The following is a 12,034-nucleotide window of genomic DNA, read 5'->3' as shown; positions in this document are numbered from 1 at the left end:
AGCCAGAGAGATATCCACATGATGAAGCAGACCTGTCCTGTCTCACTCACTGCTCCCCTCAGCAGTGTATATCAGTCAGTCTGCCTGTTCTGCTCCACACTCTGTCTCTGGTAAATCCTCTCACCACCCCCCACACACACATCTCTGGCCTCTACCCCAGCTCTTGTATGCATAAAATAAATGGATCTTTAAAAAAATAAAAATAAAACAAGTATTATCTTTGGTCAAATATATGCATGAAACCATCTCATTTTTGTTGTTGTTGTTTTAAGATTTATTTATTTATACAAGCACTGGGGTACAGGCCAGAGGCAAGGGAGGTTGAGGGAATGCACCAGAGACAGAGCAGGGAGCAGAACAGGCAGAAGAACTGAAACACACTGCTAAGGGGAGCAGCAGGCGAGACAGGAGAGATCTGCCACGCCATGTGAGAATCTCCCTGGCTGGCAGGGAATCAAACTGAGACGTGGAGGCTGCGGACAGCCTCACAGTGCTGCCCTCAACCCGCTGCGCCACCGGGGAGGCCCTCATTTTGTTTTTAAATTAATGAAAGATAAACAAGTGAGAACTCTTCACTGAGGGCCTCCCCGGTGGCACAGCATGTTGAGCGCAGCGCTGTAAAGCTGTCCTAGGCCACTGCAGCATGGGTTTGATTCCCGGCCAGCCAGGGAGATACCCACAAGGCACGGCAGACCTCTCCTGTCTCTCCCGCTGCTCCCCTCAACAGTGTTTTCGGTCCTTCTGCCTGTTCTGCTCCCCGCTCTGTCTCTGGTGAATTCTTTCACCTTCCCGTGCCTCTGGCCTGTACCCCAGAGCTTGTATAAATAAACAAATCTTAAAAAAAAAAGAACGCTTCACCCAAACCAAGTTCCCAAAATATACTTCCCTACATTTCTCCTTGAGGGCAACCACAGCCTTGAATTGTTTTCATCATTGTCTTCCTAAACTTTTAAGTGTTTATGATGATAAATATTTGCCTGGTTTTGTTTCATTATTAAAACAACATCTTATATGTGTACTCTGAAACTTTTTAAATGTGATCACCAATTGCTATTAAAATTCTAGCATATGGTTACAGAAGGCTACACAGGAATAACTTTATTGCTGCATAATATTCAATTATATGTATACATCATAATATATTCCACATCTTTCTCTTTTCTTTCCTTTTTTTTTTTTTTTTTTTTGCTATTGCAAACTATGCAGCAAAGGTCATTTTTGTGGATATATTCTAATGCACAGGAGAATTCTAGGGTACAGACATACAAATTACCAATTTCTATGTTATAAAGTCATACCAAATAATTTCCCGAAGCAACTGTATAGAATTACACCTGTATTAGCAGATGTCAGAAGTTCAGTTCATCTACATCATTTCTAACATCTGCTATTGTATAAAACATGAACAACATAATTTACCCAATTTGTAATTGTTTTGACTAAGATTCAGGAAAATATGACATGCTGCTGCTTAAAAGCTGAAATACTGCAGAGATGTATTAATTCCACTGTGTATGCTTTCAGATTTACTCTGCGTATTCTAACACATAATGTAGTACGTCATTCTGAAGTCAGGCTACCTAGGTTTCGATTCCTAGATCTATTACAAATTCTAGGACTTGAATTAGTTGCTTTCCTATCTTGTGCTCCAGTTGAGAAATGGGCTAATGCTTCATACTGTTGCTGTGAAAATTAATGAAACAGATATCTACAAATTGGTTAGAACCAAACTGTGCTTAGGTCATATGTGCTTATTTTAAGTGATGTTTTAGAATTTTTGTTTTATTTTGAAACTGTAGTCCATAGATATTATAGCATATCTTACAATAGTTTAGAAAACAGAAATATGGAGATAAATGCCATAACATTAGGCATAATAAATCACATATGGCAGATTTTTTTTCTTTCTTTACCATTTTATTGCTAGTATCTAGCATATTAACAGCCACCGAAAAATAATTATAAAGAGAATGAAATAATGCATTCATTTAGGGTATTCATCCTGGACAGTATTACATAATACTTTGACATGAGTTAAAATATACAAGATAATTTTGTGAGATTTGCATAATTTTTTGATATGCGACATGATGCCAATTGAATTGATACATTAATCTTGCAATATTCAAAAGGAAGTTGATCTTTTTTTCTACTTATAACTTCAAAGTTTTCTGTATCTTATTTCTTGTTCCTGAAAAGACATACACCATACCTTTCCCAGGAAAAGACAATACCTATTTTCAAAAATAGAAATGTCTTGCCAAATTGGCAGTTTCTACAAGATGATTCATAGCAAGAGGAAATTTGAAAATATGCCATACATATTAAATTAATTACTTCTTTGAATAGATTACTTACGTAGATTTTGATAGAGTTTTCAAAATCAATGATGAGAGGTCTGGTGGAGTTAACCTACAGTCAGCCAATCCTTTAAAAATAAAAAACAAGGACTTCATATTCAATTTTAAATTAATCCCAATTAATGACTGCTTTAGCTAATTTTGAGTATTTATATTTTATACATATATATGCCTACAATATTCAATAATATTATAGTCCTATAGAGTCATATGAGAAATTTGTTAAAATTTATCATTCTCAGTCTCTAGCCCCAAGGATTCATTGATCCTATTGAACTGATGAAAAGTCAAAGACTCTATGTGAGAGGAAAAATCATATACAGATAAAGCCTCACCTGATTTTCCCAAGCCTTGGCATCTAATATCTGTGGCTTTATTATCTTTACTGATTTCAGACTTATATGGTGATTGTCTAGAATCCAGATCTTCTGAGTTTAGAAGAGCATCTTCAAATTTGTCAAATGATGATGAATTCTCTGAGCTTTCAGAGTCATAGTAGTTTTTACTTTCATTATCACTTTCACTACTGTCACTGTCACTGGTACCAGGGGTTAATTGTCTGTTCAACAAAGTATGTGCCGAAGCCATGATCTACAAAAATAAAGATTTTAATTATTGTTTTATTTAAAATACCTTATCACAATATAGTTTACTCCTTTGAAAGGCAAAAGATGTTTGACTACTCTCTCTCTAAATCTCCTCAACCCCTAGTTTGCTAATGAGGATAATTTTCCATTATACTTTCCCCTAACTTCTTTGCAAGGAAGTAGCAAGGGAAGGTAGAGTTTCATGGTAGGGCAAAACACATTTCTGAAAAAATATAGATAGATATAAATATACAGATATACATTTAAGAAGATAAAAAAAGTACATATTTAAGCAGTACCTGCTCCAAGACTCTCGAACACAGTGAAAAGCTCCCCAATTCCTCTAGCTAGCAAAGTGATATTCTCCTCCTTTATAGAGGGTAATAGCCTCTGCTTTCTTGGAAACAATTTGAAAACTTTACCTAAAGTAAGTGTATCACAAGCAATATTTAAATCCTTGATATCAGTCCCTACCGTTTCAGGCAGTTAACCAAAGTCCACATTTTACACAGCCTGTGGAGAGATATTTAGTCTGTTCCAGGAGGAAAGAGATTAGATGCCAAAAACAAACAACAAACAGAAATGGTTGATATGTACATTCAGGAACCAGGGAAATATGTATGGAAGTAGATTTTGAAACTATTAGCTGGCATGTGGGGAGCAAATGAAAGGGTAAAGGGCATAATTCATTGATATCAGATAATGATGATCTGCTAAAGAACTTAACCAGGGGGGCTCTATTCAGTCATTCCTATTTTCTCAACATTAGTATCATGACTGAACCAAAACTTTATAGCCTCAGGTACTATGCATGGAGCTATAGAACTGGTAAATGCATTTGTTTTTAATCTCTTTCAATCAGATCAAAAGCAGTTAGCACCTGCCTAGAAAAAATACTAATTTGTCTCAGGACTCAAATTTCCTGCCCTCTCTCAAAGTCTGTACTCTGATCTACATGAGATTCCAGCAATTATCTTGGTAGTTTTCCATACTGATCATATCAGGCACTATTAAAGCACTTGTTTTAATGCTCAATTTTCTATTGCCACCCTAATTTATAACTACTTGTGCACCAACCACCTCTACCTCCCCCTAACATCTAAAATAGAATTATACTGTCTCCAGTTTTACATGATTTATTTGATCTATGCTCCAGATTTATCCATTTTTACTCTCTCTTGGACTCTTCCAAAGATTACCTCCCTTCATCCCATTTTCTCCTCCCTCACCTCTCTGCCTTGGCTTCTTCCCCTGTGTGGAAATAGAACTCCATTCCTTCTACCCTAAAATAATCTTACTGCTATCTCTGTTTCATTCATTCAATTTTATCTCTTTTTTCCACTCTCCTCTGTAACTATTTCACTTCATTATCACACTCCTCTAGATACTAACCACTCCATTTTCTACACAGAATCATGTATCATGAAGCTTCGAAGAGGATTATCTAAAGTCTTTATCATTCTTCTACCAAACACTAATATTTTCAAAGAAGAATGTGATAATTATTTGGACAATCATTTGATCTCACTGCATTTCAGTTTTCTTTTCTTAAAAATAGTAATAAATAAACTTCCCTTAGAAAGCATAAAAGTATGACTATAAAATGAGATGTACAAGTGTTGGCCCCATCTGTCACAAATCCTAATATTTTCAGCATTTCCTGGTTCTGGCTTTTTTTCACTTCCTATAAATATAATTTCATGTTGATGATTATTTATTTCATTCATTAATGAATGCACCCAATCATTTTTTACCATCTAAAATCAAATACTACACTAGGAATTATCCTCAAGATGACTAGTCTCAAGAAACACACAGTCTAGAAAAAGAATGAAAAGTTAGCAGATTAATTACAAAAAGGTCATAGGATTGAAACAGTGCTATGAGGTGGGTGGGGTTTGACCATCAAAGGACAGTGTCCAATAGAGCACAGGTCACTGTGGGTTTTCACCTGCATGCACAGTTGCAAGACCATTCAGACTCAGGGAATAATGGGGTTTATTTAACAAACAGGGAATACAAAAAGTTTCTAAGGCCACAAGTGACCCACTATCTCACCCCAGATAGTGTCCACAGTGTCTAGAAGTCCTCCCAAAAAAGGCACTCATCCAAGATGGCACCATCCTGACAACGATGGCCTGAAGCTCTGGCCTGAAGTTCCCAGCAGCCAGCAAGTAGTGGGGCGGATTCTAACTCACCCAACTGGAGGTGCTCACGGGTAGGGCTGCTGAGATGGTGCCCTCAGCAACAGTCTAAAGGTCGCAATGGACCAGACAATAACAGCAGCTGGACAGTAGACATACCTTGTTATCAGCTCTCAAAAGTGACTCGAACTCAGAATGCCAATCACCCGGTCACCGGTCACCGGAGGTGGTGTTAGTAATACCAGGACACAGCTCTTTGTGAGTGGTTGGCTGCAACAACAATAAACAGCAATTTGAGAAAACAGGCCCCAGGGCCTTTCTTGCTCTTTTCAGGCGTTGACAGCAGCAGGACCCATAGTCAGAGCAGCAGCCCAGTCACTGCAAAGCTGCTCGGCTTCTCTTGGGAGGTCAGCTGCTGGGTGCTTCTTTCTTCTCTTAGGAGGCCAGAAACTGTGAGAGCCCCAAGCTGGGTCCTGCCAGGCCTTATAGCCTCTGTCAGGGTCCCCCACCCTAGTTAATAGCTGACTGGTTAGACCATTTTGAATTCTAAGTGACCAACAGAACCATACTAGGTCCATTCAACCCTTCTGGCGTCTAATAACTAACTAATGAGCTGAAGAACTAGAGTGGTTCACTTAGCTTGCACCTCATTGGTCCATTCTACCATCAATCCAGGCATCAACACCAGAAAAGGCCAGTGCCGGGCCAGCCATCAAGCCCCACCAGAGCCTACTCTCCCTGCCTGCCACGCCCTGGAGGCTGCTGCCCTGCTGCGAGCGCCTGCAGGCCGAGCTCTGGGCGGCCGGCTCCAAACCCTCACATTCGCCACAGCTCAAACCTCAAACCCCAGACCCCCCAGCGGGTTTGCCATTTTTATGCAAAATTGTGTATCGCAATTTTTCAAATACTGAAACTGGTACCGCCTGGCGGCGGGGCTGTCTGTAGGCAGCAACTTCGGGTGCAGTCGTGCGGTCCCCAAGGCTCCCTCCCTCCGCCAGATGTGGGAAAAAGCCAGTCTTGCCCGGCGGCCCCGGCTTCAGGAGGATTATACTAAGGCTAATGAGTGAGCTAGGTGGGGTAGCAGCATAAAGTAGGAGATAAACTTCTCAGAGGCGATAATATTTGAACTTGGTTTTGAAGGCTTACTGGGAATTTGACAGATAAAAAGAGAGAAAGGATTTTCTAGACGAACACAGCAGCACGTTCAAAGGTCAACAGCTGACCTGGGAGACAGTGTTTGAATAGAGCACCTACCAAGCGCTCAGGATGCATCTCTTAAAGAGAATCAATATCTGCCCTAGTCTGCAGATAGATTATGTGTAAATCTTATTTGTCCATTTGTCAGTTGTACCAAGAAATAATCAGAACCATATTCGAGACTATCGCAGTTGTCTCAATGGGGAGCGCAAATGCCATTTTTCTGTAACTGTTTCTCCTGATGCAACCCAACCACAAAGATCTAGGGAAAACTCTAAAAACAAATCTCACTGAATTCTCATTCTTGATTTTTTTAATAAACATGCATCTAGACTTTGCTTACTTCCACACAATATCAATATTTTTAAATATGTAAGTTTGTGGTTTTTGGAAAGCATTTTCTACACAATCCTATAGCCCTCTGAATAATTCCATGTTGTTAGAATTGTCTCTAATTTTACAAATGATTAATCAAAGAATCATAGAGGTTTTAGAGCTTGCACAAGGTCATGTGTTAATAGACTGATGAGTTTAACTGATGCAAGACCCTTGTTGTTCCCTAATTGTAGCAATACTAATAGTAGTAGTACTAATAGTAGTAGTACTATAGTAGTATTACTACTACTACTACTAATAGTAGTAGTACTAATACTAATACTAATAGTAGCAATACTACTGTGGCCATTAGATGGAAAGTGGATACTCCATGAATCTCACAATTAAATTTTAGACATAACTATAGAGACAAGAACTTTCTCCTTTCCAGTTTTTGAAATATGACATTAACTTAGCCTTAATTGTCCAGAGAAACCCAATTTAGTTGACTCCTATATCACCACCTACCCTAAAGTAAAATACAATTCTCAACTACTAAACTGAGAAATAATCAAGGTAACAATTTAAAATCAAGAGCAATTTAAAATCCAACTTGACAATCCACAATTTAAGGTAGATGTTAACACTGTTGTTTCTCTACCTAATCCTGCCAAGTTCATTATTGTACAATCATTGACGTAACAAAATGTAAATATTCACTAAAAGATTATATAGAGAGAAATATATATGACTGTGTCCTTTGCATATTTGCCATTTTTATGCAAAATTGTGTATCACAATTTTTCAAATACTCAAACTGGTACCAGAAACTCTTCGCATGTTTTAAAAATATGAATTCAATTCAAAGGGGCCACTTTAACATCAGTCTCAAATGGATCTTCAAATTAATTTATTTTCAAATAAATTATTTTGTCTTGGGACTGAGACCACCATCACTACTGTGTCCCAAGTCCAACTTTTGACTTTAACTTGACCCTTTTAGTTAATTCTTCTTTCTTAAGTGGCCTCTTAAACATACACTCTCATTTTTTTCTCTCTGCAGCATTTATACAAAAGGCACAAAATTCCCTCCTACCTGTGGTCAATAATTTCCTAATCACAGTCCAACAGCCACCAGCAGTCACAAGATGGGTGAAGTAAGTCCTCAAAGAAGATCTAGAACTGAATAGAACTGCACCATCCTCCAAACTAAGTCGCTGAGGTGGCACTGGCACTCCTTTTATACAACAGTTAGGTCATCTAACTTTAGGTTTCCTTTCCTGAAGAAGCAGAGAGGAAGTGGTTCAAACAGCTTATCACAGATTGTTAACATGTTTCTATTTCCCCAGACAACACCTAGGCAAACCAAAGGAAATAGCGAAAGCATGCACGCATGCAGACACACGCACACACACACACATCTCCTTTGCAATGCACACAGGAAATACTGTCACATGCTTTCTTTTTTCTTGGATGCTATATATCCTTCACTGGATCCCATTATAATCGCTCAAAGTATGTGGCAATCTGATGAAAAAACCTGGGAAGCTATCAAGAGAAAGGAAAGAAGAAGACAGAGTTGATGACTGTAACAAATTATGGCTCAGAGGCTATGAGAAAAGGCAATAAACTTTGAAATATTTATTATAGGTGTCTAAAAAAACAAAACTAAACTAATGCTATCCAAATATATGATTTGTTAAGCTGGATTTTTATCTTAGCTCAATGTTAAATCTTTCCACATGCAACTTGAGTAAAACCAGCCAAGATCAGAGCATAATCATACATCCTTCCCCAGAGCACTATATATTTACATAGAATTGTGTCAAAAGAATAAGAATGAATGAATTTAAGAAATTCAGTGAAAGAATTTGTGTTCTTTGGTTTCTAGAACATTGATCAGCTGCAGTTACTTAATAAAGGCGTTATCAACTCCAGAATTGCAAAGACATACATTTAACAATCATTCAAATTACTAAGGATTTTGGTCCCTTGTGATGTCAGAAAGTTGACAGAAGTGGGGTTCATTCATCAGGAAGATAACAGGATATTGAGAGGAGCAGGAACTGGCTTTTAGAAAATAATTGGGTTACGGAAGCCTTGTCCACCTGCATAAGAATTCCCGAACTGGACACAAATTACTGTCAAAATCATAATATCAAGTTGAAGAGGTGGAGCATGCCCTGGACCCAATAACTTATTTGTACAAAATGTATAGAAACAAATTTTTCCTGATATATTCCAACCTTCTTTACATGTAACAAAAATCCAGTTAGAGGATGTCCAGACCTCACCAGACAAGCAACCCCATTCTTTCTAGGTCTTCCTTCTCACAACAAAGCACCTTGAGCAGAAAATAAACAGCAAAAAGAAGACTGAAAAGTGGACCTTCAGACTCCCAGAAGAACATGGCCGTGCCATCTCTGGGTTTCCTTCTTACTGCCCATACATTCTGGCTTATATTCTGCATTACTGCTAACAGGCACAGATAATAAAAACTCTAAAAAAAAGCTTATCCATTACAGCCCCTACACAATATTCTTCCCAGTCAAAGGATCTGAAAAGAGGACTCAAACAACAGAAAAGTTTTTTGATCATTTATCCTACTCCTTCTAAACCCTAACAGGATAAAACAGCAACTCTCCCCCATTGCCAATTCAGCAGGACAGAGTAGGAAGCTCATGTTCCATCCCCTGCCCGGCAGAAGGAAGTCTTGCTTAGATGCCACCAAGGCAGTATCAGTGAGGCCCAAGGAGCTGAGTCTCCATGCACCTGACAGCATGGAGAGTTACCCAGGCAGTGTGAGGAAAGCCTGACCACCACTGTGCTTTACCCTCCCCTCGTATTAGTGGGACCATTTTTGAGCATCTCCTTTACCTGGCAGCCATGAGAATGAACAAGGCAGAGTGAGGTGGTGTTTATCAGCACTGTCCCCTCTCCCTGTGCATCTATGGTTGAGACAATGGCGGACAGAGCCTCCACCTCCACCCAACATCTTTAAGGAAGTATGAGGTCATGCAAAGTGAAATTGATCAACTTTGCCCCCTCCCCCACCCCATTCCTGTAACAGCTGTCACCCTGACACAATAGAGCAGTGGGAATCCAGTTTTGGTTTCTACCCTTCCCTGGTGTCAGCAAGACCCATGGGGAGCTCATATAAACCTCTACTCAGAGGCAGTGGTGGCACTGCTCCACTTTCACCAGGAAGGTAATAGAGGGATTGCCAGGGAGGCTGACCTTGAACAATGACACTAGTCCACACGGGGCAGACTAAACCTGTGCTCCTTTTGCCAGAGAGGTGTCAGCAGAACCAGAGGAAGCTGAACACCCATCAGATCTCATGCTATATGTATAGACCTCACTGAAGAGATTGTCTGCTAAAAAGTCTATTAAATAGGATTATCAGTTCCATAACATCCAAAATGTCCAAAGGGATACAAATTTAAAAAAAAAAAATCAATCTTCAAACCGATAATAAGGGAAGTCACAAGTTGAGTGAGAAAAGACCACCAGTTGATGCCAATCCCATCATGAATCTGATATTGGAGTCATCTGACAGGATTTGAAAGTATCCATCATTCAACTGTTTCAACAAGCAATTACACATTCTCTGGAAATACATTCTAAAAAATAGAAAATCTCAGCAAAGATAGAAAATTCATATTTAAAACAATGAAATGAGAGTTTTAGAATGGAAAATACAGTAAGGAATTTTTTTCAATTGCTAGAAGAGCTCAACAGTGGGGTAGAAATGGCATAGGGTAGAGTCAGTGGCCTTGTTCAGTGGAATTCATTAATCTGATTAAAAAAAGAGAAAGTAGGCTGAAAAAAGAAATGAACAGAGTTTTAGGGGTCTGCAGGGCAATACAAAACAGCGACCATTTATTTGATGGGAGTCTGAAAAGTAGGAGAAAATACAGAGTTGAAAAAGATATTCAGAAAAACATCCCAATTTTAGCAATAGATATACAGCTATAGATTTAAAAAATGAAGTAAATCCCAAGTTAAAAAAAAAAACATACAAAGGAAATATAACTAAGCTTCTGAAACTAAAGACAGAAGAGTATTGAAAGCACACTGAGAAAAGCAGCATACAACAAACACCAACAAAAATGACAGTAGATTTCTCACCTGAAATCAGGCAGGTCATAGAAAGAGGCATGACATTTTTCAAAACCTGAAATTTTTTAAAGCTTGTCATCAGAAATTCTACAATTCTACCAATTCACTAGCAAAACTACTCTTCAAGAAGAGGTAAAGGAATTTCTCTAAATAGAGAGGAACGCATCACAAAAAAGAACCTGGCCTTTCAGGAAGTAAAGAAAATCAGAATGGGTGAAAATAGGACTAAATAGGATAGTCTCGTGAGTTTTTAAATCATATTTGATGCTGAAGTGAAATTTTGAACATCATCTGATACGGAGCTCCAGGTGTGTATTCTTAAGACAACTACATAAGTGAGGAGGGTAAAGAACCGAAGAAAAGGTTAGGTGCTAAAACCTATAGGAGGTGATACTCTTCAAAACACTATAAATAAAAATGGAATCCAAAAAATATCATGTAAGGCAGGAAAATAAAAACAAACCCAAAATGGAAACAACCCAAAAGTCTTTCTTTTTAATTTTTTAATTAATTTTTTTTATTTTTTACATCATTGTTCATTTTTAAACAATATTTGCTTCCCCCCACCTCCTCAGGTGGAGTCCCCATAGTTTCCTTCCCCAATGCACCCGTGCACCATCACCTCAGTCCCCTGTGCTCCTCCCTCCCTCCCTCTGATCCCTCTCCCTCCTCCTCCCCAGCAGGATGTCTCTGATTTATCATTGTCTGTTTTTGCTTTGTTGTGTTTTGCAGTGTTACTATTTTTTTACACTGATGTCTTATTGGGTTTCCCTATATTTCTACTATAAGTGAAACCATCCGATATTTTTCTTTTTCCTTCTGGCTTATTTCACTGAGCATAATTCCTTTTAGTTACATCCACGTTGCTGCAAATGGCATGAGTTTATATTTTTTGATTGCTGAATAGTATTCCATTGTGTATATATGCCACATCTTCTTGATCTAGTCATCTGTTTTGGGGCATTTGGGTTGTTTCCAGGTTTTACCTATTGTAAATAGTGCTCAATAAACATAGGGGTACAGGTGGTCTTTTGAATCAATGTTTTTGTGTCCATTGGGTAGATCCCCAGGAATGGAATTGCCGGGTCCTATGGTAGCTACATTTTTAGTAGACTGAGGAACCTCCTGACAGCTTTCCATAGTCAACCCAAAAGTCTTTCAATGCATTGAATGGCTTTTAACAAACTTGGATATGTCCATATTGTGGGATCCTATTTAGCAATTAACTATTGCTACAGGCAAAACCTTGGAAAAGGGGGTGTCGGGAATTATGCTAGGGAAAAAAGCCAATTTCAGATTCCATGCTGCA

This window comes from Talpa occidentalis, unplaced genomic scaffold, assembly GCF_014898055.3.
Source record: "Talpa occidentalis isolate TD23 unplaced genomic scaffold, MPIMG_talOcc4v2.1 talOcc4.4, whole genome shotgun sequence".
NCBI classification, from domain to species: Eukaryota; Metazoa; Chordata; class Mammalia; order Eulipotyphla; family Talpidae; genus Talpa; species Talpa occidentalis.
The sequence above is the reverse complement of the archived record's forward strand: the minus strand, read 5'-3'. Positions refer to the sequence as shown.